General features: G+C 45.7%; 1 protein-coding gene and 2 long non-coding RNA genes across 6 annotated transcripts in view; all 3 read left to right on the top strand.

The window, feature by feature from the left end:
• Positions 1-27,410, top strand: part of LOC127050951 (protein maestro-like) — a 60,186-nt gene that overhangs the window by 12,813 nt on the left and 19,963 nt on the right. The gene's annotated exons all lie outside the window — the stretch shown is intronic.
• On the top strand, positions 458-907 carry LOC127050991 (uncharacterized). Its single transcript, XR_007774359.1, has 2 exons — positions 458-533; positions 667-907. It is a non-coding gene; the product is annotated as an uncharacterized LOC127050991 (long non-coding RNA).
• Positions 8,939-10,590, top strand: LOC127050995 (uncharacterized). Its single transcript, XR_007774362.1, has 2 exons — positions 8,939-9,096; positions 10,481-10,590. It is a non-coding gene; the product is annotated as an uncharacterized LOC127050995 (long non-coding RNA).

Genomic DNA, 27,410 nt, shown 5'->3' with positions numbered 1-27,410 from the left:
GGGAGGCGTGGTGCCATGCTGGGGGGCAAGGACTTGAGTGGCATGGCGCTCGGCTGTGGAGGGCTTCAGCGGCACAGCGCTCGGGGAGGCGGGGACTTGGGCGGTGTGACACTCAGGAGGGGCGGTGGACTTGGGCGGCACGACGCGACGCTGGGGGGGGATGGGGACTTGGGTGAGGTGACGCTTGGAGGGGCAGGGACTTAGGCGAGGCGACACTCGGAGGGGCGGGGACTTGGGCGAGGCGAAGCGACGCTCGGAGGAGGCGGGGACTTGGGCGACGTGACGTTCGGGGGAGGCGGGGGTCTTGGGCGACGCCACGGTTGGGGGGGCGGGGTCTTGGGTGACGCCACACTCGGGGGGGCCGCGCTCTTTGTTTTCACTTGGGGCGGCAAAAATGTTAGAGCCGGCCCTGCCTCATGAAGAACCCTGATGAGTGTGATGGCCTCTCATTGTCCACCCCCCCCAAAGTTGGAAGACGACATGGCTTGGGGGAGTCACCAGCGGACAAGGTGAACGGGAAAGACGTCGCTCAGGTAAGTGAATGATTAAGAAGCAACGATCAATCATGGGGGTATAATGGGGTTAAGAATCGACCTGGCATTGCATAAATCTAAGAACAAGCAGGGGAGGGCTAACGCTGTTTTTTGTCTGAAAATCTCTCAACAGCTCGACGATGCCTTTCAAGAGGCCTTTGAGAACTTACACATCGGTAGCCCTGTCGTTCATCAGCTGTTTTTGTTCCTGTCTGAGACGCAGATCTCAAGAGGAAAATCCGGAAAAGGACAAAATAGAAAAATGTACCAGATCAGAGTCCCTCATTGTAAGGGTTATGGTGTCCATTTTTACAGACAGCTGTCAAAGGTTGTGTTAAACCAGGCAATTAATTAAACTTATTTAAATGTGTCCATATGACTGCATCCCCCTCCATGCTTGTGTTAGTAAAACACAGTACCAGAAACAGTCTTGTCTCCACAGACAGCTCTGTTAAAGAAAATATATTATACCCCCAGGGAAGCTGGGAGCTTTGGTGAGGTGAATCCTCTTTTTCGAGTGGCCAAAAAGCATAGTAAAACTTTCAATAGAAGACAGGCAACTGCTTGGCTTTCACACCAGGAGGCTTACACTTTACACAAACCGGCTCCAATACGTTTTAAAAGAAACAAGACCATTGTTTCAGATGTGAACGCGCAATAGCTGGCTGATTTGGTAGATGTGCGCCGGTTCTCCAAACACAACAGAGGCTTTAAGTACATCTTAAAGGTGATAGACATCCTATCCAAATATGCCTGGTCCTGAGGCCTAAAAGATAAGACAAGTGGTGAGGTATCCAAGGCCTTTAAAGCTATTTTTAGCGAAGGTCGAGCCTCAAAAATTACAAACCCATCAGTGGAAAGAATTTTTAAACAAACCTTTTAGCAGGTTGTTAAAACGGACGGCGTTCACCATTTTATTGCTAATAATGAAGTCAAAGCAGCGATTTAACAGAACTTTAAAAAGATATGGAGGATGTGGAGATATTTTACAGCCCATAACACCTTTCGCTACATTGATGTGTTATCTGACTTTATAAAAAGTTACAATCAGAGCTTTCACAGAATTATATGTACCAGACCCGCTGATGTTAACCCTTCACATTCTCTGAATATATGGAAAATGGTTTATAGAGATGGTTTTAAAATAAAACTGCTTGTTGCTTTTTTAGAAAAGGTGAGCACGTGAGACTATCTAAAATCAAAGGAGCCTTTGAAAAAGGTTACAAACAGACGTTTACTGACGAGCTATTTATAGCAGATGAAGCCTTAACCAGGAGCCAGAGACCTGTATACTGATTACAAGATTACGAGGATGAGACAGTTACTGGATCTTTTTACCCTGAAGAATTACAAAAAGTAAACCCCAAACAAGACAGGATTTACAGGATCAAAAATGTTCTAGTGGATAAAGGAAAAGGGAGAAAAAAGCAGCCACTGTTGAAATGGTTGGGGGGTGATAAGTTTAACAGCTGGGTGGAAGCTTTTCAACTCTGTGACATTTAGACATGAACAAAACAAACAAACAAAAAGATTCCTCCTGCAAAGACAGAGAGAAAAATGAGCGACAGCGGATTCTACATTACTTTGCTCAGCAATGCCAGCTCTGCAGTTTTTCCTAAAAACACAGCTTGAACTTTACAATACGGCTAATTAAGCCCTGGGATCTCCGGAGTGCCTGGGAGGTGAGGTTAGTGGAAATACAATACCCGCACAGCCGGAACACTATCAAGAAAGACACCTCTTTTGAAATCACCTTTGGAGATATGGCATGGAATTTTATCCTATGACGAGGTTATTAGTGGTCCGTGTTGTCAAGAGGTGTTGTCAGATGCTACCAGTGTGGTGCTCTGCTGTCTCCTTGTTGGTATCAGTCGGCTGCGTGCGTGTGCTCGCCCCGTGTGCTGCCCCAGCTCTGGAGATAGCTGATGCAGCAGACTCGACGAGAACCTCCAATGACCACAGACTCTAGTAAGGTGCAAAGTCACGTCTGCTAGGTTTATTGCGATCTCGGACACAATGGCAGTTCCCTGTAGGTTTCTTAGCCTAACTCAGTGCATACTACGAGAAAGTGTCTCTTAGCAATCGATCCGGCTCAGTCAGTGGCGGGAGTTTCCACTGCCCCCTAGGCCAGACAAAGACACCGCCCCAGGGATATATTCTTATACACAGGTACAAACAAGTTACACATCACTCCTGACGTATTGAGGTGCAACCCTTCTACGTAGCAAAGTACAACCCCTCTACGTAGTAAGGTGCCACCTCTCACCTTGTACATGTTGGTTCGATCAAAACAACTCTATCCATCATTTTACCCTTTTGCCCGTCATTGGGATGGGTCGGCCTGTTCCTTGTTATCTGTGTGGAATGTGCAAGTATGTGAATGTTCTGATCTCTAATGTCCAGTACCTTTTAGGTATGTATCTTCTTGCAGCATCAGCCCTTTCCTTGCCAGCTTCTGTGAGCAGGGCCTGCCTCTGGCTCACAGCTTCACTTTGCTTTATGTTAGCAAAGTCTTGACCATTACTTTAGTTCAGGCCTTAGGCCTCATACCAGGCCTCTGATACCAAGGTTTACATCTTAGGGCCTCCTCTTACTACAGTCCATACCCGAATTATTGGATCATATGAACAGTACTGTGGGTCATCATCCCAAACCACCTGAGGTGGTCATGAACTATGACCCTGTGCGTAGAAAAGTTAGTCTTAAATCCGCCGATTTTACTTCTATGTTTTCTACCAGCGGGGAGCTAGCTAACATTCTAGGTTTGGGCCCCAAGCACAGTGTCCAAAAATTCCCCTTCTCAGCAGACATCACAGGGCTTTTAACTTTTTGTGTCTGTTCACAGATATTGTAGAACACCAGTTTGTGGGGGACTTTTCTGTTCCTCTGTTACGCTGTGTTCCTGTCCAAGGAAGGAACAAGGAGTTTGTCACCATCACCTACGAAAAACCTCATTACGTTCCTGTCAGAAAACACCACATCGATACCATTACCATTGAAATAAAGACAGATCAGAAGAGATATGTCTTATTTCGCTTTGGCAAGGTGATCATCAAGGTGCACCAGTGTCCCCGGAGAGAGCGAGGTTTCTAAAAGGTAACACATTAAGGCGATCCTAAAAAATTACAGCAACCCCACCATCTGCAGGAACAGTTACAAAGCCCAGGTGGGATATGACCTTCTTGGATGTACGGGGCTGGCGTGGGTGGAATATTCCGTAACCAAGCCTCTGCAACCAGGCTTCAAGGCAGGATGCTGCATGAGAGAATACATGAATCTGGTACAGACAGCTGGTAAACACATGAAAGATCGTTCTCTGTTAATCAACCGTGAGGAGTTTGCACAGAGTTACACCTTGTTTGCCTTTGACCTATCTCCCGACCAGGAATGCGCCGATCGCTGTTCCCTGATTAAAATTGGGAACCTGAGAGCAGAAATAGGTTTTGGGATGGCTTTAGCCATCACCGTCAGTATGATCGTGTATGGGGTTTTTGATAACGTCATAGAGACAAATCAGAGAAGAAATGTTCTTCTTGGCTATACGTGAACATGGGCCCGTGCAGCTCTCACGTGTCTCATCAACGTCCTCTTACATGAAAAAGAATCCCCTTATGATTGGCTCCCTGGCAGCAAGCTGTCTCAGACATCCTTAGGTTTGGTGGTCATCACGCATCCACGTAACCAACCTGGTGAACACTGGCTCACCTTGTATCTGGCGAAGTGTAACTGTGGAGAGTTTTTTTACTCATACGGGCACCTCCCCGAATAGCGTGTTATTTCCTAAAAGCATTATGACATTTTTAAACAAAAATGCCACAGACAATGTGTTTCACAATAGACAATTACAAGACCCCCTACCCTGTCGCCAGCAGAGATCATTGCGTGTTTTTCTTACATCATCGTGGCAAGGGTTTATCTTTTGACTGGATTTTAAAATTGTATTCTAACGACTTAGTGCAAAACGACCAGATGGTGATGAATTTTGTAAAAACTAAATTTAAAATGCTTGGGCATATCTAGCCTTGCTCAAAACTTGTTTCAACAAGTCCAGACATGCATATCTTGCGATGATTTTTATAGCCATGTTATCCAATACTCTTAGGCGTAACAGACAATGTTTGTTTGGCATTATTCAACACATTTTTTATAAAGTAACTTTTCCCTTAGTTGCTAGGCCCCTCAAGAATTGCAGAAAAGGGGTGTTTCCACCTCGGATCCATTTTAAAAGCCGTAGGACAGGGTTTTAAACTCTTACCCTAGGACCCTCTTATTGAAAACGACTTTCTGTGTTTTCTTAAGGGTTTTTGTCTCTATTTGCCACTGGTTTTTGTTCCTTATGATAGAGGGCTGCTGCACCTCTATCTTTTTGGAGGTGTTTTCTCACAGGCCTGTGCAATAGTCCAGGACTAGGTCTTTCAAACTGTGAAAGTTGATCTTTTCACAGTTTGCTACGTTCAGGGTAATACCTTTTGACTTTCATACAGGCCTTTCCTCCCGACAGCTTGTACCCGTATGTTTTCGGGCCTGCCAACACAAACTCGAGGATGCGTTGATCTGGTGGAATCTTGCTTGTGAGGTCCCCTAAATAATCCCACAGAGGGGGATTCCAGTCACCCTCCCTTTTCACAAATATCACCAAGTCAGTGTCATGGTACGGGCACTGCTCTTGCAACCTATCTAGCAGGTTGTATAGTTCTAAGCGGGCATAAGCAGTGGTGAAACAGGCCATGAAAACTTTGGTAATTCCAGAGACAGAGTACCGGTCTTTTGCATCCTTCCATACACTCATGCTGTTTCATCGTCGATAAACTCGCAGGATGAAACCTTGTAGTTGGAGCAAAACAGGTACTGAAAGAGTTTGTCAGGGTCTCTCACGCTGCTGGTGTTAGCTAGGTTTGTGAAGCAGAGAATATTATTATTATTACTATTATAAATCACATGAAAATGTCTTGTAAACTTAAAAATAAAACATTCATTAGGGTATTTTTCTATTTAAAAAGTCATAGCTTTAAAACAAACTAATCCATTTCAGGCTGTACAACATACAGGAGTTTTGAGTTTATTTCTACCACTTTAAAACAACAAACCCACAAACTTTTTTTTAAACATACCTCATTTTGCAAAATAAAAACCAGACTGCTTTTAAAATCAACTTTTAAAATCCAGTTTAAAACACATTTTGTACACCAAAAAAACCACGTTGTTAGTTTGAAACACACCATTACCATCAGTTTGCAGTCATATACTTAAAAAAAAAACTGTTTTACAGAGAGAGAGTTTGAAACACAGTTTGCAACAAAATAGTTTTCAATAAACCCACATGCCAATAAAAGCCAATTGCAGAAAGTTATCTTCTACTATAGGATAAAGTGTTGCAATCTGTGTAGTATCTGAAGTTATGAAGCAAAACTACAGTTAAAATGGTTTTTACCTTGGCCTGGTGATGAAACGCAATTTCAAGTTACTGGTTCCATGCTAAACAGATCACACTGCAATAAACACAGGCATCATTATTTACTAAGACAGCATGGCCAAGGAGTGATATTATATAATATATATTTTCAGAGTTTTAAAACTGGAGCATACCTCCTCTTGCAGTCCAGCAGCCATTCAAGAGAGTTTCTGTTGAAAACAAATAGTCTCCAAAATACCTGAGGTTTTTATATCATCCTAACCCTTTGTTTCAAACAGACTTCAAAATAGTAGCTAGCAGGTTGATTTGATTGCTACAGCTCTGAAATACTAGATATTTAAGGACTTTAGGCCCCTTCCTAACATTCTCTTTTGTGAGCTGGGGTGGAGGAATGAAGCTGTCTGAACAACTGAGTTGCTTTCGGCTACATTTTTTTCTTTTCTATAGGGCCTTCTTACAGTATTAAACAGTAAATCTCCAATCCTTAATGTAACTGCCCCCATTCCCAAGTAGGGACCTTTTCCAGATATCAGTATATCTCTTTGGGGCTTGTTTTTTAAAACGTTTCTTTCATGCATAAAGTTTGGGGTGGCGATTGAAATAAAATGGTTGTATCACAACCATAATAAGCCCCCCAGAGCTTTTAAATGTTTGATTGTCTGTCTTTAGAGCAAATGCTTGTTCTAAAGCATGGTGAAGGTTTGTGAACTCTTGAGACATTTCAGTTTTGGCTTAGACCCTTGTGTGTGTATGTGTGGGGTGTGTTTGTTTTTTAAATATATTAATTTAAACTTTTAATGGCTTTGAATTGTTAGAAAGAGTGACCCATAGCATTCAAACAACTCCCAGGTCACACATATTTAAACTGTCCAATAGAGTTCTGCCAACTCCTGGGTCCTTTAAACTGTCCAATAGCGCTCGATCAACTCCAGGGGTTATATTTAAACTGCCCAATAGCAACTGTGAATTCCTGAGGTTTTATTTCATTTCATATTAATCAGAACTCACCCACCCACCTCTCTTACTGTGGGTGCACACCAGTCAAATTTATTCCTATGGCAACAAGGGTAAGTAATCACAATTACCTTCGCTATTCAGTGGGGGTGTGGTTAAAACCATTCAGTTCAACAGAATGAGTCAACTCTATTGTACTCAAACACCTTTCTGAACCATCCCTGTTTACTGTTGTAAGCAGAGTCAGGATGAGATCTGCCCTGACATCTGGTGGTGAGTTGTGGAAAAGAACGTCAGGGGCTGGTCATGAGCCCACAGTAGCCCAAATAGTCATTTTGGCTATGGTGGGATCCCCAGTTTCTCTGTTACTGAGGCAGGAAGAATAAAGTGGTGTTATCCTGATTATGTAAATCAAGGACAGTGGAACTGTACTTGGCCTTTTGTGATGGAGGGACTCACCTTCAACTAAGTAGCACTCGCGAGGCAAGGGACATGGGTTCCAAAACTCAGTAAATTGAGAGAGACTGGGGACAAAAATTGTACCTGGTGATGCACTGACCAAGAGGCTCCATTAAAACTTTTAGCTCACTTAAAGGCCAGAGACCTTCTAACAGAAATGCAGATAGTCACAAAGCCCCTTTCAATAGATGGTTTTTTAATTTACATATTTAAATTTACATATAAAGTTGAAGTCCAAATCACACGGTCATGGTGCTGTTGGGCTGGGGCATCTATGACACAGCCCTCACAATCTTCAAAAAGCTTTTCCCTAAGACAGTGATTAAGAACAGGACAAACAGCAACGCATACAACAGCCCACATCAATTTTTACGCTCATGATGTGACACTGGCTCAGCGAGTTCTATGCCAAACCTTCTTCTAAACTCCTTATAACCTTCATCCTCGAAGTCCTCTTCAACAATTTTAGTGGCGTTCAGCAAAAACAAGGCGGGCCCGGTTCATCTTTGCTACTTGATGCACCGTTGTCCAGGGCCTCCGGGTCCTCTAGAAAGGCATCATCAAGCTGTCTCAGACAAGAAACAAGTGTAAGTTCTCACTGCTTGTTTTTTAGATTTACACAACCCCAGGTTCCTAACCTCATTACACCTCATCATCAACTGTTGCTTCTTAATCACTCATTTACCTGAGTGACATTTTTTCTGTTCAGCTTGTCCGCCGGTAACTCCCCCAAGCAATGATCGCCTTCCTTTTCCAGGGCGGCGGACAACGAGAGGCCACCATGCTCATCGGGGTGTCTCATGAATGGTTGGGCTTCAGGTTCAGGTTCTGGCATATCCATCAATGGCTGGGCCAAAGGAATCCCCTTGGCTGCTCCCTCCTCCTCTTCAGAACTGTTGCTGCTGTAGCAATTCTCCACACAAGTCCAAAGGTCCGTGGGGCTAAAACAAAGTCTGAAGTTCTCAGGGGGGTGGTAAAGGAGTCCACGTTTCCTCTCAGCCTTTCCACAATTTCTGAAACACGTCTTCTTGGTAAGAGATGGCCTCCTCTGCCCAGCGCTGAGACTTATGGGGTGATGGTGCTGCACTTTGATTGGCAGAGGGCATTGGGAGGAGTTCTTAGAGGGGTCACACGACCCTCTTCTGGATGGTCACACCATCCCAGAACCTGCCCTATTTTGGTCAAGTCTCCTTTCGGGGCAGTCCTCTGCAGCCGAAATCCATCGCGACTGGTAGAGGGCAGTGGGAGGAGTTCTTAGAGGGGTCATACGAACCACTTCTGGATGGTCACCCTGTCCCAGAATTCCCCCCAATTGGTCTAATCTCCTCAGGGTGGTCTCTAGTGGCTGAAGCCCCTCCTGATTGGTAGAGGGCAGTAGGAGGAGTTCTTAGAGGGGTCACACACCCCAGAACTCCTCTTGATTGGTTAAATCTTCTCTCAGGGCGTTCCTATCGGGGCAAAACCTATCCTGATTGGTATAGTGGAAGGAGTTCTTAGAGGGGTCACATGACACACCTTGCTTCTGGTCATGTGTCCGCCTTGATCCTGGAAGTAATACCCCATGGGGTGGGGCTTCTGATGACCAGTGGGCAGTGCTTATTGGGTCGAGGGGTGGGGTTAACTTTTGATTGACAGTAGGGCCTTTACACTCCTCGCTCCTGCTACCCAAAATTGGAACAAGACGGAGGCAACTATAATACTGGGCAGTAGTCGCTGTTGTCCTACTGCTCAGATGCTGTAAGTAAGAGAAGGATCAGGCCCTATAAAGTAGCTTGTGTTGATTTTTATTACTCAAAGCATTTTGATTACACAGCAGGACATCTGGTCATTCTGATGGACATGCAGCCTCTGGACAAGCTCCGTGATAAGCATGTGCATTGTACTGGTTGCTCGGGGGTCATTACTATAGTAACAGCCAAGTACTAGCCCAGATCCTCAAATACACCTGAGCTCTAGACTCGGCGTTGTTCTAAATTAACCTGTCTCGTAACATCCATTGCTGCACTGGAGATAGCTATAGCAAAATGCACACCGTGTGTGCTATCTTCTGTTCCCAGCTCATACCCCATATACTTGGGTGGGAAGCTAGGAGTTGGTGACATACAGCCAGCTACACTGGCTGTACACTCTATATGCTGGTTCTCTGGGTGTTAGGGATTTGCGCATGTTGAGGAATTCCTAGCTGCCTCTTAGGGCAGCTTTGTGGCTACTTTGCCCTGCTCCACTGCAACATAGGGCAGCAAAAGGGTGACTTTACAACTAACCCCACCCCTATTGATGCACCTACCCGTGGTTGTTAGGCGTCTGAGTTTAGGTATCCGGGGTTGGAAAACCCACTCACCTGGCATCAAGTTGTCTGATGCCTTTAAACATCAGTCCCCTTGTTTTTCAAATATCTATTTGAAACACCACAATGCTGATAGAGATTTAAATGCCCTAATCAGGACCTCTGCAGGTGGCTATAATGGGTATTTAGGCTTCTACCTTCAGATTTCAGTGCTTAACTCTAGCCGCCCAAGGCCCTTGTATTTGTCTTTCCCAGGCCTATGAGTTGCTGTGTGTTCTCAAACTCCCACTGGTGTTATTGGGAGATAAGGATGCTCTGCCCTTCAGAGAAGGCGCTCCGCAGATATAACTCATCCTCCAAAGTTAGCTACTATGATCCTCCACCTCATAGCAAAAGGTCACTGAATGGTCAGGTTTCTAGTCTCCATCACCACCTCATTCTCCAGTTTACTGTCCCCCTGGTTCAGGCCCTGTGAGGATTCACCAGGCAGCAGTTAGCAGAGGAGGGCGAAACTCAGAGGGAGTCTGGGATGTTGTTGCTTATAGTTCTCAATGGGGTGACAACGTTCCTGTAACAGTTGACTATTGGACGGGAATCAATAGAGACCCCTGTTGAAGTGACACATTCTGCTAATTCAAAAGTGACTATTAAGTAATATGGCTTCCCCTAATCTTGTCGTGTTTCCTGTTTTGGTGATTGTTTTCTCTACCGTATCCAGGCAGCTTATCCCCGGTCCATGTTCTCATGTTGTTATTCCCTAGTATTCTCCACTCTGTTTATGTATATTAAGGGGAACTGGACAAATCCTGATGACTCTTCACATTTCTTTTTCAGGTGCTGGCTGTGTATCACACAGACAAGGTCATATGTAAATAACCCAGCTGCAGATTTTGTATATACTGTGTACACATTTCCTATTAAACTGTTTGAAGTATCTGTTTCAATTCAGAGGCCTGATTTCGTTTTTCAGAGAAATTGGGGCTTCTTCAATGTCCACTGTAACCATGATGTGGGGGCTTCCTCCCTTGCCCTTTCTCCGTGAAGCTGGAAGACTTCAGCTCAACGCCTCTCTAGGATCTCTAATCACTCTTCCGGGATCCCCACAAAGTTAGAGCTAATCCCTGTAGCTAGTGATCGGGGGTTTGGTTCTTAGTCATATTCTCTTCTTTGTTTTTCTGGGAATTCAGTGTTGCTGATGAATTCTGGGTTGTAAGTGGAATGGACTGTGTTCTGGTGAGTTATCCTCCCTCCTGTCTAGCCTATTTCTGGGTCAGAAGGCTGTCTGTGAACTGTGTCTGTTTACTTACAGACTTAGGATAGGTGCCTGTAATAGTGTGTGAGGGAAGGCATCTCTGCTTTTCTAAGCCAAGTGCCTGTTTGTGTGCTGCAAGACTTTATCCAAGAAGAACCATTGGATTCCCTAGCTTCCCCCACTGCACTACAAGGAACGACTGTCATTGGGTATCTCTGATAGGGAATGTCCTGCTGTGCTCTCTGGTCTTGTGACGTCTTCATGTCGGGGACCAGGTCATTTTGTTGTTAATTCACATTGGACTAGAGCTGGGTGAAGGCTGGTGGGGCAGTTCACTGCAGGGCTCACCAGTTAAACTCCACAGTTCAGAGAATCCTAGAAATGCAGGGCTGAGAGGGTCCTAGAAATATCATCCCATCCAGCACTCTACTTAGACCGCCCCTAACAGCTCTTTGTCCAATAAGTTCTTTAAAACCTCCAATGACGGGGATTCCACAACCTCCCTTTGAAACCTATTCCAGAACTTAACTACCTTTATAGTTAGAAAGTTTTTCCTAATATCTAACCTAAATCTCCCTTGCTGCAGATTTAGCTGATTCCTACTTCTCCTGCGTCCAGTGCACATGGAGAACAGTTGATCAGGAGGAGAATTTTCTCATGGAGCTGATATCTAGTCAAGGATAACACCACCGGTCTGTTAGCCAGCCTACCAATCTCCATAGGGCTCTTCCAGCCCTGGCTCTGCCTTGCACGGTAACACTAGTTGCACCGCAGCCCCCAAGCCCCTCTGAAAGTTTCCCCCAGTAGCATCAGGTTACTGTCACAGGACACTCACAGAAATTACCGGGGAACAGAATCTAAACAGCTTGATTGGTACAGCTCAGGATCAGATCTTTATAAGCTCACAGCACTGAGACATAAGTATAGTGGAATAATCCTAAACTTATTATCAAAGATTAAGATTTAAGAGGTACCGAGTCAAGATCATGGAAACAGAACTGGTTACATATAAAATGAAAATCATAACATGCTTCTTAGCATCTAAAATCAATTATTACAGGAGTTTTTCACCTAAAGCAATCTCCCAGCAGCATTAACCAACATGCCTGGGATCCAGCTTTCCTGAGGAAGGAAAAGGGCTTTTTGTATGCTGTTCCCAGATGTGCCCGTCACTTTGGGGGTTGGCTCATTTATCAGGGTTACTCTTCTAGGGGACAAGTATCAGAGGGGTAGCCGTGTTAGTCTGGATCTGTAAAAGCAGCAAAGAACCCTGTGGCACCTTATAGACTAACAGACGTTTTGGAGCATGAGCTTTCGTGGGTGAATACCCACTTCCTCAGATGCATCTGAGGAAGTGGGTATTCACCCACGAAATCTCATGCTCCAATACGTCTGTTAGTCTTCTAGGGAAGGGGTTCTATAATTCTATCAACGTGCTGTGAAAGTCGCTTGTGTGTTCATATGGAGCTCTACTCCTTCCTTCTGCAAGTCCCCTTCCAATGGAGCTACCCTGCAGGCCCTAGGTTCCCCAGGTATTACATGGGGGGGTCATGAGCTGTCAGTCTGCACCCCAAACCCCGCATTGACTCCAGCATTTATAATGGTGTTACATTTAATTTTTAAGGAGGGTCGCACTCAGAGGCTTCCTATGTGAAAGGTGTCACCAGTAGAAAAGTTTGAAAACTACTGTGCAAATACATCCCAGAATGAGGTTTGGTTTTTTTGCAACAGCAGTAAACTTTTGACTCTTATTTAGCTTGGGATCCATGGCTTCATGGTCTGGGATACCGGGTTGGGAGAGTACTTCAGTCAGGCTGAGAAAAAGATCCTGGCTGTTGGGGAGAACGGAGAGCTGTGTGCTCTCCTCAAGCTCGTCGTCCTCCTCTCCTCCTCATCTTCTCTGTCCGCATTTTCCTCAGGCATGACTGAGATTACCCCCTCCTCGGAATGCACAGTCAGGTGTGGGGTAACGGCGGCGGCCCCTCCTAGAATTGCATGCAGCTCAGCATAGAAGTGGCATGTCTGTGGCTCTGCCCTGGGCCTTCCATTTGCTTCTTTGGTTTTCTGGTAGGCTTCTCTGAGCTCCTTAACTTTCACATGGCACTATAGTGAGTCCCTATTGTGGCCTCTCTCTATCATGCTCCTTGAGATTTTTTCAAAAGTTTTGGCATTTCGTCTTTTGGAACTTAGTTCTGCTAGCACGAAATCCTCTCCCCGGACAGCGATCAGATCCAGTACCTCCCATGCCGTCCATGCTGGAGCTCTTCTTCGATTCTCAGACTGCATGGTTACCTGTCCTGATGAGTCCTCCATGGTCACCTGCACTGATCAGCTCTCCATGCTGGGCAAACAGGAAATGAGATTCAAAAATTCGCGGAGCTTTTCCTGTCTACCTGGTCAGTGCATCTGAGTTCAGACTGCTGTCCAGAGTGATCACAATGGTGCACTCTGGGATAGCTCCCTGAGGCCAATATCGTCGAATTGCAACCACACTAACCCTAATCCGAAATGGCAATACCGATTTCAGCGCTACTCCCCTTCTCGGGGAGGAGTACAGATATTGATATTAAGAGCCCTTTATATTGAAATAAAGAGCTTCGTTGTGTGGACGGGTGCAGCATTAATTCAGTTTAATGCTGCTAAATTCAAAATAAACGCATAGTGTAGACCAGGCCTTACTTAGCTTGTGATCCACTCTGACCCCCAGAGCCCTTTCTGCAGGGCTTCTTCTTAGGCAGTTGTCATAACTTTAGTCCCAGATTTGGACCTTAGCGTCCAAAATATGGGGGTTAGCATGAAAACCTCCAAGCTTAGTTACCAGCTTGGAGTTGGTACTGCTGCCACCACCCAAAAAATTAGAGTGTTTTGGGGCACTCTGGTCCCCCTGAAAAACCTTCCCTGGGGACCCCAAGACCCAAATCCCTTGAGTCTCACAACAAAGGGAAATAATCCTTTTTCCCTTCTCCCCTCCAGGTGCTCCTGGAGAGATACACAGACACAAGCTCTGTGAATCTAAACAGAGTGACTCCCCCTCTCCGTTCCCAGTCCTGGAGAACAGAATTACCGCGTGTTAATCTCTCTTCCCGCCCCACCTACCCAGAGGGTATACAAAGTCAGGCGAACAAATCCAACACACACAGACCTCCCTCTGACTTCTTCCTCCCACCAATTCCCTGGTGAGTACAGACTCAATTTCCCTGAAATTTCCCAGTAAAGAAAACTTCAACAGGTCTTAAAAAGAAAGCTTTATATAAAAAGAAAGAAAAATACATAAAAATGATCTCTCTGTATTAAGGTGACAAGTACAGGGTCAATTGCTTAAAAGAATATTGAATAAACAGCCTTATTCAAAAAGAATACAAATCAAAGCACTCCAGCAACTATATTCATGTAAATACAAAACAAAAAAACGTGTGTACTTACAACTTGGAAAACAGAAGATTAGAAAGCAGAAATCACTTCTCCAAAGCTCAGAGAAAAGCAGGCAGAAAAAAAAAGACTTCAGACACAACCTTCCCTCCACCCAGAGTTGAAAAAATCCGGTTTCCTGATTGGTCCTCTGGTCAGGTGCTTCAGGTGAAAGAGACATTAACCCTTAGCTATCTGTTTATGACAGCAGTCATTTCTCATTTGGTATGTGGGCAACTGATTGTTCTTTCCTAAATGGAGAACTTTACATTTGTCCTAGTGAACTCCATCCTATTTACTTCAGACCATTTCTGCAGTGTGTCCAGATCATTTTGAATTTTAGTCCGATTCTCCACAGCACTTACAAGCCCTCCCAGCTTGGGATCATCTGCAAACTTTATAAGTGTTCTCTGTATGCCATGATCTAAATCACTGATGAAGATATTGAACAGAACCGGACCCAGCACTGATCCCTGCGGGACCCCACTTGTTATGCCCTTCCAGCTTGACTGTACACCACTGTACACTCCATCCTATTTACTTCAGACCATTTCTCCAGTGTGTCCAGATCATTTTGAATTTTAGTCCGATTCTCCACAGCACTTACAAGCCCTCCCAGCTTGGGATCATCTGCAAACTTTATAAGTGTTCTCTGTATGCCATGATCTAAATCACTGATGAAGATATTGAACAGAACCGCTCGCTGGGAACGGTTTTCCAACTAGTTACGAACCTACCTTAGAGTGGCTGCATATAGATTGTATTTCTCTACTTTGTTTATGTCACATGAGACAGTGTCAAAAACCTCACTAACGTCAAGATATACCCCATCTACCGCTTCCCCCAGCCACAAGGCTTGTGTTACCTTGCCAAAGGAAGCTGTCAGGTTGATTTCACAGGATTTATTCTTGACAAATCCATGCTGACTGTTACTTATCACATTATTACCTTCTAGGTGTTTGCAAATCGATATCAAACCTTCTAAAACTTCTGTAGTTGTGCTAGTGGCTGGTCCCCAGACTTACATACCCATTGTCTTCCTGCAGGAGAGCACTGAATCTACAGCCCATATACTCTGATTTCTTCTGCTGATTTTCATGCTGTTTCTTTCCAATATGCACTTCCGTGTCTCTCTGCATCTTCCTTCACTTCCTCTTTCCTCTCCCAACACGGAGCACTACAACATCTGTAAAAGACATGTGCCAGGGGACTCCTCTCTGGCTGCTTTCTGTCAATGCATCCAGCACCAATATGAACAAAAAAGGGCTTAGTCCCAAGCCTTGATGTATTCCAGCTGCTACTAGAAACTGTTTCCTTTCTCACACGAACCTTTCGGTGTGGCAACAGAACCATTGTACATGTCCTGGACACATCCGATATAAAAGCTTTATTCGCTCAATGTGAGGTGTCAGGATCAGGTCCCTGCATAAGGCAAACACCAATGTCGGTCGCCCTTCCGCAGCTGCAGAACTCAGCCTCTGCCCTGGGTCTCTCTGCAGGGAAAGTGGAGCAGCAGGAGCAGCAGTTTTTGCTCTTTCTTTATTTCAACGTTAGACAGTTTCATGTCCACGTCTGGAGATGGGAGTGCGGCGTTATCACTGGAAAGGTGAGGCTCTGCCCCTTAAATGTGCCCTGCAGGCTAGTGCCCCTGAGTGTGCCCCAGAGCTCTGCGTGCTGCTGTGCCAGGTTAGGAGTCTCACTGGAGGGGAGGGAGACATATAGATACTCCTCAGACAAGATCTGTGCCCTCCACTGCTGTGGGGAGGGGGGGTGCACCCACTAGTGGTGTTTGTGTGAGTGCACGTTTGTGTTATCCAGCCACATGCGCACTCTAGTGTTCAGAACTGTTGTTGTTCATCAGAGGTGCTATACTGCTAACAGTTAATGGGGATCGTCCTTCAACTCATCTGTCAGTGACCTGAGTGTTTCAGGCAGCAGGATCTGTGCCCTATCCCTGCCCTGCCAGACATTTCTGAGCAGCTGCCTGATGCAGCATAGAGACAGCCTAGGAAACCATGGGCTTGTGACAATGTTGTTCCCTGGCATCTGTAATGAAGGGATGTGAAGAAGGAGTGAAGAAGAAAGGACAAAGGGTTCTAGCCCCAGTTAGCTTCAGGTCCCAGTGGGGCCCTGAGTCAGCCTCAGTGAACCTCCCTTGTATAGGGCTCCCCCTCTGAGAGCACTGCAGCCCCTGAACTGGCATTGGCTGTGATGCCCGACACCCCCTGGGAACACATGGGACGTTGCACCTGAACCCCCGGATGCCTCGCTCCCAGGGCTTTTCCTTTCCTGTCCCCAGAACGTGACTCTCCCTTTCAATGTCCTCCTGAAGAGCACCTCCCTCTGGGACAGTGCAGACATGGACAGGGGTCAGCCGTCATGGTCCTGCTGCAGAGCGTGGGACTGGCTGCACTGGCCACTGCGCTCCGGTCTCTGGAGAGGACAACACAGAACGTGACGACAGAGTCTCTGGGTGAGGGGGGATGTGTGGCTCTCAGCGCTACCTGCTGGCTGCTGTGAGCTAGGGGGTTACACTCTGTGCCCCAAATCCATTGGAAGTTAGAGCCTATATCCCATTGTGATGTGAGCCTGTGTTCAGTACAGACAGAGAACCCTGCACCAGGTGCCCCTGCACCAGGAAATATCACCCAGCCCCGCCAGTGCCCCCAGGAGCAACAGCAATGCCCGAGAAGGGTTTAAATGTCAAATTTGGCATTTCACCAGTAGGGGCTGCCACGCTGAGCCAGGCGCTTTCTGATACACACACACACACACACACACAGAGCCAGACCTTTTACACATACTCACACACAAACGCACACAGACACACACACAGAGCCAGACCTGCCAGACACACACGTACGAGCAAACACACAGACACACATAGAGCCAGACCTGCTACACAAACACACACACAGAGCCAGACCTGCTACACACGCACACACACACAGAGCCAGACCTGATACACACATGCACACACACGCACAAGCGGACACGTACCTGCACACACACAGAGCCAGCCCTGCTACACACACACACGCACATACACGCACACGTGCACATACACACACACACACAGAGTGCCAGACCTGCTAAACACCCACGCGCTGGCACACATGTGCGCGCACACACACGCACACACAGAGTCCCAGACCTACTACACACACACATACGCGTACACACACACAGAGCCAGACCTCCTACACACACACATATGCGCATGCACACACACACACACACACACACACACACAGAGCCAGACCTGCTACACATACTCAAACACTCACACACACACACAAAAAAAGCCAGACCTGCAACACACAAACGCACGCAGACACACACACAGAGCCAGACCTGCTACACACACACTTGTGCGCACACACACAGACACACACAGAGCCAGACCTGCTACACACACACACACACATGCATACACACGCACACACACAGAACCAGACCTGCTACACACAAACACAAACACACACCCAGAGGCAGACCTGCTACACACACGCGCACATGTTATACCATTTATATTAGACTAGTAAAAACCAGCAGGATCTTATTAAAGGGGACAAGACATTTGTCACATTTATTGCCAATAGCATAATAAAATAAAAGATAACAGCAAACAATGTTGTTTGGCTACTTATTCCTATGATTACTTATATCTCCATTCACACAATCATTCATACTAGTTCTGTATAGATATTATAGTTACCAGCCTAAAGTTGCTTGTGACAGAATACTGGCCTGGTCCCCTGGACACGAGAGTGGAGCCGAGTCCGGGTCAGGTGCACCTGATGCTCCTGGGGGCTGGCAGCAGAACCATAGACTCAAAGTCCTCAGTCTTCAGAGTCCAGTTTTATAGGGATTTTTCCCTAGGTTAGTTCATGGGAGTTGTTTCATTCTGCTGTTGCTAGATCAATCAGCAGGTGGCTGGCTCCATTCTGTCAGATGTTTGTTAGGAGCTTGGGGTGGATTCCAGTTCGCCCTCCGGGGTCATCTGGTTGATTCCACTTGACACCTTCTTTGGCCGACCCTGAATTTTTCAGGCTGGTAACTCCCTAACCATTCATTCATTTCAACTAGGCACTCATTCACATACACTCTTTATCTTTTGCGGTGTGACACACCCTGTCTTTAGATAAAAATGAATTTACAGAGGTGGGGGTCTCTATTTGTAGTAATTACACAGTTTTGCCTGAGGCATAGGGTCAATTGACGGCTTGTGCGCTGAGTCAATTGACCAATTTAGCAGTTGCACTTAGAGAACAGGGCTTAGAGTCAATTGACGTTTAATAACTTTTATACAAAGTATCTCTTTTGAGCAGGCTTCACACAGATACAGCTATTTCTAACAATAAATCATTACAAATTTACTTCTAACATAAACCTTAAGTTATAAAGTGTCAATTAACAATAAATCAATAAATCATCCCAAATTTACTTCTAACATAAACCTTAAGTTATAAATTATTAATTAACAATAAATCAATAAATCATTTCTCACATAAACCATGTGTAATATAAACCTTTTAAAAAATATCCCTACATAAACCCACTTTTGACACTACGATACACATATTCTTGTTAGTGTCACTTTCGGTGTAACCTGTTTAAAAAAAGGTACTGTGAGGCAACATGGGTTTGTGATTCCAATCTATTGTACATTCTTTTTATGCAAAAGCACATGCTAAACATTCCAATAATACAAATACAATTCAATACTAAGACAACTATCAAGGGATGTAGCATTACTGATAGGATGCCAGTAGTGGTTGGGGACCATCATTGGTATATCATACCAATGATAAGTTGTTATTTGTTTCTCTGCAGTGGCAATCCTTAACATGTCCCCGTTGGCATGTATAATAAGAATAATCCTATTTCCTACTTGGTTATCTGTTTGTTCTGAAAATTTGGTCACTTCTTTACTTTTAAGTAGACTATTAGTAAGATCTTGCCATTTAATTCCAAGGTTAATTGAGAAGTCGGACAGCTCAGCTGTTAGTGTTAGCTGAGACTTTTTTGGCAGAGGCAAATAGTAAGTGTGATTTTTAGTAAAAACAGTACTAACATTGCATTTACATTCATCTACTGGGGGGCTGCTAACACTCCCATCCTCCCAAAATACTTCCTCCCACGAGTGGATACATACACATTGTCCATTGTACAATACTCTGGTGTCATTATCCAATTCATCCCACATACATGATCCCAATGAAACATCTTTACTACAAGGCTCTGGGGCAACAGGTAAGGTGAGGCATATCCACTTTTGAGGAGTCCATTGTGTACAACCTCTAGTGTCCAATAGTTTCCCTTTTTCTCCAGCCCACTGGCTTAAGGTCCGAGGCAGCCAGAATGATCCCAGGTGTAATATGGGGAGTGGGCTAACCTTCCACACCTTTGCCTCTAGAGACTGTTGACGTGCTATTTTTACAATTATTTCCCCAATTAAGAAGTGTGGGTTTACAGTACTGGAAACATACTGCATCCAGTTATATTGGTAAGTATTGAACAGAGATCTTTTCCTTTGGTGTAACAAATGTATTAAAACCTTAATATTACCCAAAATTACCCAAAACATTTCATGTTCCAAAATAGATAGGGCATGTATCTGTATTTCAGTGCATCCCATAGCTATAGCTGTGTGGTTTCCAATTTGTAGATTTTTCTTATGGAGTAACCAGGTGGTAGTATTTAGCCATTGCCATAAATTCCATTTGGCTTTTAGGTTACCCAGGCCAATTTGGACTAAGTCTACATTCGCGTGTACTTGTTTTGGGATAAGGCTGTCCTGTAGTTGGGCCAGGGAGCTTAATTTGTTCTTAATAGTTGCCAAGTCCACTGAGTTTGCAAGTCCTGCTCCTGCTCCAAATCCACCTAGCATAGTATCCATAATATCTCTTTTGGTTCTGGGACGTGGTGCATCTGGGGGGAGCAGTTTGTGTGTCCTTATCCAGGCTTGTAGTATTGGGAGGGAAAAAGGCTTACACTTTGGTTCTACTTTTGAGATGTTTAATCTTGTCCAGTCCATGGCAATTTTTTACTTCTACCAATAGGGGGCTCACCAAGACTTTCACTGGAGAAGTTTGAATTTTAAATAAGGTTGGTTTTGTCATTGGTAATGGGGTGTTTTTTATGAACATATGTTCTTTCTCCCATTTCCAGTCACATCCATCAGGGAATGGTATCGTATGTGCATGGTTTGGGCAGTAAACTATGATTACTGTTACGAGGGTCCCTGATTTCACGAAACCGTCCCATATATAAGGGAGTGAAGGGTAGTCTGAAAGCATCGTGGTACCTCCTGCATATCCTTCCGTGCGAACCCCTACCATCCAATGATATTTGCTTATAGTCCCAGTTCCCCATCCCCAACATATATATGAGTTTCCCCTAAGGGTGTTATTGTTAAATTAGTTTTTAAATTGATCCATCTTAGGTGAATATCTGGTTGTCGTACTGGGGTCCACGGAATACTGTATATGTGTGAGTTGCTGTGTGTCAGCAATGCGATGAGGATTGTTTTACCTTGTTCCAGGTATGTTGAAGCATGTCTATCGTTGTTAGGGATTGGCGGAGATTTGTGCATTTTTCCTTTGGGGACAGGCTGTGTCTTTATCATTGAGATTAGGGCCAATGTTGTGATCCAGACCAAGAACTGCCGTGGCTCTGTGTCCCATTTTGTGCGAGGCATCGTTCCGTCTGATCTTTTACTATCCTTTTGAGAAAAGCGGAGACAGGGTTAGAACTGGCAGTCTCAGCAGCCGCATTTCGCGCCCGATAGTCCTGCAGGAACAAAAATACACCGCGTCCACAGGGGGTCTTGTATCTGGAAATATAGTTGTAAAAAAATAGAATTAGTTTATGCAAACAACTTCATTTGTGAAACATGAACCCACTTTAATTTACCATTTTTGTCTATGCGGTAAATGAGAGGGCTGAGGCGGTCCACTATGGACTAGGGACTGGTCCATTTTGACTCGTGTGTGTGATCCCTTTTGCCCAACTTTAAATACATTACCTGATCCCCTGGTTCCCACAGTAGGGAATCCCCATTCTTATTTTGATCCATTTTTGTATTCATGAGCTCAATGGCTTGGCTTATTCTATGCTGCAGGGTGGCTTTGTCTTCCTGCAACTCCTTTAACCACTGCCAGTGCTCATGAGTTGTAGTCTCTGATTCTGCTGCTTGTTCTGGGTTGATGACCAACCTCATTGCCTGTCCAGAGGATCTGGTATGGCTGGATCTTAGTTTTCAGCCTTTTACTGCTGCGAATGGCTGCTAATATTAGCGGCAGTTTTTCCGGCCAGTTCTTACCAGTGTTGTCTACAACTTTCCTAAGGGCTTCTTTAATAGTGCGGTTCATTCTCTCTACTTGTCCGGAAGACTGCGTTCTGCATGGGACGTGGAGTTTGTGTGAAACTCCTAATGCTTTAAGTAGTAGAGTAAATATTTCTCCCACAAATAATCCTCCATTGTCTGAGTCAATAATCTCAGGAGTCCCATATCTGCAAACTACTTCAGAGAATAGTTTCTTAGCAGCTGTGCGGGCGCTATTGTTCCTAGTAGGGAAAGCTTCCACCCAACCTGAAAAGGAATCTATAATTACAAGTAAATATCGAAATCCTTCTTGACTCCTTGGCAATTTATCAATGAAGTCAATTTGGTTTCTATGCCAGGGTCCCAGCCTTCTTTGATGTAGCATCTGAGGCTGGTGTGGAGGACGAGCTTTATCTTTGGCACACTGTATACAATTTCTGACCCATGTATCCACATCGTCTCTCATCCCCTCCCATTCTGCCACTTGCTTTAACCTTCACAGCGTTCCTTCCACTCCGTCATGCATGAACTGATGAGCTATGTTCACCAGTTCCTGCCTTTCAATTCTTCCTGGGGTGCGGACTGCTTCTAATACCTTCTTTTTCTGCTTTCGGGTCACCACTGCTATCCCTTCATAATCTCTGGCTCTGGCATCAGCACGGTTATTCCATACTGTTTCAGCTGCGGAGCCTTTTCCATATGCCTTGACATATTTGATTTTAAGCTGGTTGGGATGAGAAGTAACCCAGGCATAAATCCATCTCCATTCATCTCCATATGCTATCTCTTTCCCGTCTGCGGCTTTCCAATTGTTCCTCTGCCAATCAAACATCCAATATTGCACTCCCTTTACACAATAATTGCTGTCAGCATAGATGTGCACAGTCTTGGGGCAGTTCTCTGTTTCATACTGTTTTAGGACTTGGTATATGGCATGGAGTTCAGCATGTTGTGCTGAGCCATGATCCAAGTACCCCTTCAGTACTTCCTCTTCTAAATTGATGGCTGCATATCTGATTCTCTTTTTACCATGCACCACCATGGAACTGCCATCCGTGAACCAAATATTTTTCTCCTGACCCACAGTATCCAAGTCTTCCAGGGGGGGTGCTTGGGCTTGTGCTATTCTTTGTTCTAGTGTGACTGCTGGACATACATGCTTAGCCCCTTTTTCAATAAGAGCATTTGTCAGCATGTCAGGTTTAGATACTGTGTTAGTCCGGACTCCTCTGTTTACCAGTGTTAGAGTCCATTGTGCCATTCGGGTGTTAGACACCCTGCCTCCTATTCGTAATTGGGGCACTGCCGGTAAGCGGCTCAAAAGACTGAACGGCCCATACCGCTGTCAGGCATTCACGTTCACAGGCGTCAAAATTTAGTTCAGCTCCCTGTAGTTTTTTAGACTCATAAGCCACTGGTACCAATGTTTGGTTTTCATTTTGTTGCAAGAGAGTAGCCGGCATGGCCATCTCATGAGCTGCTAACCGGATGACAAATGGTTTAGATTCATCCGGGAAGCGTAAAGCAGGGGCTGTTAAGGCTTTTTGCTTCAGGATATTTAAGGCATTCTCCTGATCTGGACCCCATTCCCAGTGCGTCTTCTTTTTTAGCAGTTTCCACAAAGGACATGTAATTTCTGCATATTTGTAGATATGGGGTCGTAGAAAGTTAAATCCGCCCAGCAAAACCCTTAAGGAGTGCACATCCGTAGAGGCTGGCATTTCAATTAAAGCCCGTACCTTTCTTTGATCTACCTGCCTTCCCTCCTGCCAATGATAATACCTAGGTAGACAACCTGGGTTTGCATCAATTGTGCTTTTTTCCAGGCTTACCTTGAAACTGGTGTCCTGGATTAGTGCAAGGACGTCCTCTGTAAGTCTCTGCACCTGCGTCTGGAGCTGGCGAAAAACCAAAACATCATCCACATAGGAATAGACAAATGGTCGATCAGAGGGACTTAACTGGTCCAGCATATCTACCACATGTTTGTGGGCGATAGCTGGAGAGTCTCGGAATCCTTGGGGTAGGCGCCAAAATGTGTACTGCTGGTCTCTGATAGTGAAGGCAAATCGGTCCTGTGAATCAGGATGTAATGGGATGGCAAAGAAACAGTTAGCCAGATCTATAACTGAAAAATACCTGGAGGTGGCTTGTACCCTTTGGATGACCTGTGTCATATGTGCCATGATGGGGGCCATGGGTATACTTCCTTTGTTGATTTTTCTATAATCAATGGTTAGTCTCCAGGATTGCCCGTCTGCCTTCATGACTGGCCAGATAGAGGAGTTAAAAGGGGAGTTAGTTTTTCTAATTACTCCCTGCTCTTCCAGGTCCTGAATGATTTGGACAAGCTGTGTTTCTGCTTCCCTGGGATACCGATATTGCTTCTGTGGGGGCAACAGTTCACCTACAATTTTAACACAATCTGTTTTCTTCTGGGTCCAGACCGTGGGAAATTTAAAACGCCACTTCTCCTGCTGTTCTGCTGTGAGCGCAGCAACTAGTTTATCCCTTCTGTTACTGACAAACTTATCACGGCTTGCTGTAGGGAGATAAGGGGGGAGGGTTTCCAGTCTCCATAGAGCGCTTTTGGGGAGATCAACAATAATGTTATTTTTGAACAACCAGTCCATGCCCAGGATCACGGCATCTGTCATATGTTTTGTTTGAATTAGATTCCCAGTGGTGTGGAATCCTTGTACAGAGAATGGTACCTGCACCCATTCTTGTCCGGTGCTGGGTTTTCCCTGAAAGGAGTGTAATATCATATTTTGCCCTTTTGTTCCTGCTAGAGGAGCGATTTTAATTAGAGAGACGGAAGCTCCAGTATCAATTAGAGCCATCATAGGAGCTTGATTTCCCTGCTGGACATAGATATAGGGTCTTCCTCCTGGATCCCAGGTTAATTCCCCTATAATCCTCCACTGTTGGGCTCCTACGCCAAGTGGGGATTTCACGGCCAGTGGGCTTCCCTAAGAGTATTCCTGAAAATCTAAAGGAGCACTTGGGGTGGTTACTTCTGATACCACTCCTCGCTGGTCCTGTAATCTAAGAATCTCTGTTATAATATCGGCCAAGGGGGCCTTTTCCCATTTTTGTCTATCTCCTCCCACTTGTAATAATAACTTGCATGCCAGGCGGCGCACATCAGTGACGGGTTTTTCCGGCTGACAACTGTTTTTGGCTGACCTGAGATCTTTGAAGGTCTGGGTACAGCCGACCTCTAGACTGGTTATTCCCCCTTCCCCTGAATTTGACTTTTGAGTGCCCTCCACGGGATTCTGCAAATCTCTTTGTGCCACTTTCATTTGAATAGGTGACCGTTGGCTCCACTGCCGCCACGTACGCCGCCCTTTCCTTTTTAATATTGGGTTTGGGTCCGGCGTGGGTAGTTATCTGTTGTACCATCCCTTTTAATTCTCTTAAGGTGGCAGGGTGCCCATCCTGCCAAACGGCAAGCTTGCCTGAGTAATAGGGAAGTAGTGAGGCAGCGCAATCTCTGACAGATGGTACAGAGAAGGGGATTAAATCTAAATCCGTATTTGCCGGTATGGTTACTATACCGGCCATAATCTGCATTAGGGCCCACCGAGTGAGATAATTTTCAGGATCCTCGTTAGTGTCCTGAGTAGAAGCCATGGCTTGGGCAATAAAATTTCACCTGCCTATCTGTTCTCCAAAGGTGGCCATTAGGGCTAGCTCACTATCATCAGCGCCAATTCTTATGCGGTCCAGGGCTGCTCGTATTTCTGGTGCCACAGGATTCTTTGCTGCTTTTACAGATCCAGACTAACACGGCTACCCCTCTGATACTTGATCCCTCACCCATGTTGAAGTTCAGGTCACATTTTTCATGAAAAGCTCGACAGGTGATAAGACACATCAGAAAAAACCCTGGTATTTCAGAGGACAAGTTTTATTATTTTATTCTCTTTATAAATCTTTGGATCAGGGTTTGGTTGCGGGTTATTATTATTAATTTAATTCAAATGGCTGAGAAACATGTAGGAGAAAAGAGGTCTTTGTTAAAGAATAAACTCACCCTCCTCTTCCTTTACACAGCTCACAATCCACAGCGATGAGACTTCCAATGGATCCTCTAGCAAATCCAGGATCGGCCAGCACCTTGTATTTCTAAAGAAAGAAGAACAAGCAGAAAACACCCACATGTCAATGTGTACTTCATGTACTTACTTGCTGCTTCAGGATGGAGAAACGTGACAGGCAAGTTCTATATTATTATTTATTTGTAGAACTGTAGCTGCTAGAAGCCCCACTCATGGACCAGGCCCCAGATGGTGCCAGGTGCTGTACAAATGCAGAACGCAGAGTTGCTCCGTGTGCCAAAGAGCTCACGTCTATATAAACTGACCTGTCACTTTTCTTCATCATGAAGCAGCCAATCAGGAGCATATGTTCTATTTCCAACCAGCCCCACTCTTCCCCTTCGCCAGTCCCTTTGCTCAGGCTGGGCATTTTGTTAATATAATCCAAGCAGGTGCCTTGCGATCTGACACAGAGACTTTGCACCCATTCTACTTCCTCCATCGCAGTGACAGTTACTCAGGAGGTGGCAGCTCTGATCCTGTAGCCCCCTGCACCTGCATGGAGCCCCAAGCAGGGCCGGCGCTTCCATTTAGGTGACCTTGGTGGTCGCCTAGAGCACTGGGATTTGGTGGGGTGGCATTTTGCCACTCTCGGCAGCAATTTGGCAGCAGGGGATCCTTCCGTGCTCCAGGTCTTCTGTGGAAATTCTGCGGCGGGTCCTTCACTCGCTCCGGGACCTGCTGCAGAATTGCTGCCGAAGACCCAGAGCGTGGAAGGACCCCCACCTAGGGCACCAAAAACTCTGGCGCCGCTCCTGGCCCCAAGGGAATTCTGCAGACAGGTGCACCTCACTGGACATGTGTCCTAGTCCTGGAGGAGCCTTCAGTGTGCAGGGGAGATCTCCCGCGGTCTCTGCAGGGGAGTTGGCCTAACAAGGAGGGTGCATTAGTCGGAAACGTTGCCTTGGCTTGTTATTTGTTCCCTCTCCAGCCTGCATGGGAGTTCTCATCAAGGAGCTATTGTTGTACACGCATCTCTCTCCAAGCAGGGGGGAATCTCCGATGAACAGGCAGGTGGAAAATGTCCCCTCAGCCTTTCCCCAGTACTTCACAGGTATTAGGGGTGTGTGTGTGTGTGTGTGTGTGTCAAGAGCCCCATTTTACAGATGGGGAAGGAACCTGCCCAAAACTCCATCCCTGGCTCCTCCAGCTCCCCGTGGGCTCAGTGGGAGCCATATCAGGCCCATCACTAAATCGGTGGCAGAGCTGAGCATGGAACCCAGGCTGCCCGTCTCACACTCCAACTCCTCGCAGGGTTATGCACTTGTGGGGAAGGGTGGGGCAGGTTTGTCTCCAGCTGGTGCCCCCTGCTAGAAACACCAGAGAGATGGTCCTGGCTGCTCTGGACATGCAGAAACCTAGGGCTGAACTGCTTGGGGAGGGGCATCTGACCTGCCAAGGCTCCACCAAGCCAAAGAATCAGCTGAGTACCCATGGGAGCAGCAGGTGCGATAGGCTCAGTACATAGCCAGCAAGGTTAAAGGCGGCCAGGCAGGTCCAGAGGTCCAAAGAACAGCAATGGTACTAGCAGGCCAAGGAAGGTGGTGTGGCCAAATGGAAAGAGCACTGGACTGGGACTCAGGAGACCTGCCTTCTAGTACCAGCTCTGCCACTAGTCTGCTTGGCAACCTTGGGCAAGTCCCTTTGCCTCTCTGTGCCTCAGTTTCT

The sequence above is a fragment of the Gopherus flavomarginatus genome, chromosome 5 (genome assembly GCF_025201925.1).
Source record: "Gopherus flavomarginatus isolate rGopFla2 chromosome 5, rGopFla2.mat.asm, whole genome shotgun sequence".
In the NCBI taxonomy this organism is placed as follows: domain Eukaryota; kingdom Metazoa; phylum Chordata; order Testudines; family Testudinidae; genus Gopherus; species Gopherus flavomarginatus.
This window is presented reverse-complemented; position numbering and strand designations above follow the sequence as displayed.